This window comes from Malus domestica, chromosome 07 (genome assembly GCF_042453785.1).
Source record: "Malus domestica chromosome 07, GDT2T_hap1".
NCBI lineage: Eukaryota > Viridiplantae > Streptophyta > Magnoliopsida > Rosales > Rosaceae > Malus > Malus domestica.
In genome coordinates this window covers 12091047-12092542 of record NC_091667.1, presented here as the reverse complement: position 1 = coordinate 12092542, position 1496 = coordinate 12091047, and positions in this window count along the sequence as shown.

Genomic DNA, 1496 nt, shown 5'->3' with positions numbered 1-1496 from the left:
ATGATCTGTTGCCCCAGAGTCCAGAATCCAACCTGTATTTCTGAGTTTCGAAGGCTAAGAGAACACGTTTCATAATACCTGTATCGGAAGACGAGTCACCCCGAGTACGAGTCAACAAATTTTGACTAGAATCACTAGAGCCAGGCATGACTTCCTGGGTTGTTGGTGTAGCTACAGCAAGGGAGGCACGACCTCCACTAGACCCGGCTGCTCCACGCTCCTTGGCACGCAATTTTTTCTTAAGTTCTGGAAACCAATCTGGTACTCTATGCTTGGCAAAACATGTATCTTCAGTATGGCAAGTTTGACCACAGAAGGTACACTTCAAATCATCTTTGTTTTCTTGGTTAAAGGGATGAGAATTGAAAGATGGATTAGAAGAGTTGTTAGGACGGGACGTTGCAAGTGGTCAAGAGACCATGATTATGGACGACAACCCCCCTGATTGTTACTCCCACCCATCATAGTGGCATGTCTTTGTGCTTCACGCCTAACAATAGAAAACACCTCGTCGACAGATGGTAAGGGTTGAGTACGTAAAATATCACTACGTACTTTATCAAAGATGTCATCCAAACTTGCCAAAAAAGCATACACACGATCAATTTGAATTTCTTCTCAAAGTGTCTTGAGATCGATAACACATTCCATCTTGATTGGTCTCCGTTGATCTAGCTCTTGCCAAACGGACTTGAGGTCAGCATAATACACACCAACTGGCCGACCCTCTTGACGAAGCCTGAACGACTTAACCTTCAATTCATAAATTTGAGAGATATCCGAACCATCATAATAGGTCCGAGCCACCTCTTCCCAAACTTCTTTAGCAGTACACAGGTGAATAAAAAATCCCATGATAGTAGGTTCCATGTAATTGATCAACCACCCTTTTACCATTGCATTCCCTGTCTCCCACGTCTCATACTCAGCATTATCCTCAACAGGTTCCTTGGTACTCCCTGTCACAAAGCCCTTTCTACCATGCCCAGCGATGTGTATCTCCAATAGGGGTGGGTTCGGTACGGTTACCGTACCGAAACCCTTGTACCAATTACCGTACCAAACTTTCGATTTGGTAAAATCTATTACCATTACCATACCAAACTTTCGGTATACCGAAGTTCGGTATTGCCAAAAGTTCGGTTGGCATGGTATGACAATGGTAATTGCCATTTTATTTTGGGACAAAATCAGTTTTTGTTTTTTTAACCCAATTCCAGGGCAAAACTTTTTTTTTGTACCTTTATCTCATACATTATAGATTAAATTCATCTATTATTCATCATTCACAATTCACACGCATAATAATTCAAATGATGCATCAAGATTCATCATGAAAATTAAGCTTACAATCCAAATAGAAGTTACGAACCAAAACAAATAGAAGTTAACAATCCAAATAGAAATTAAAGTTTCAAACCAAATGAAAATTGGAAGTAAACTTCAACAAGGAGAATTCATTGATCAGTTATTCAAGCTTGAGATGTCGAAGCTTT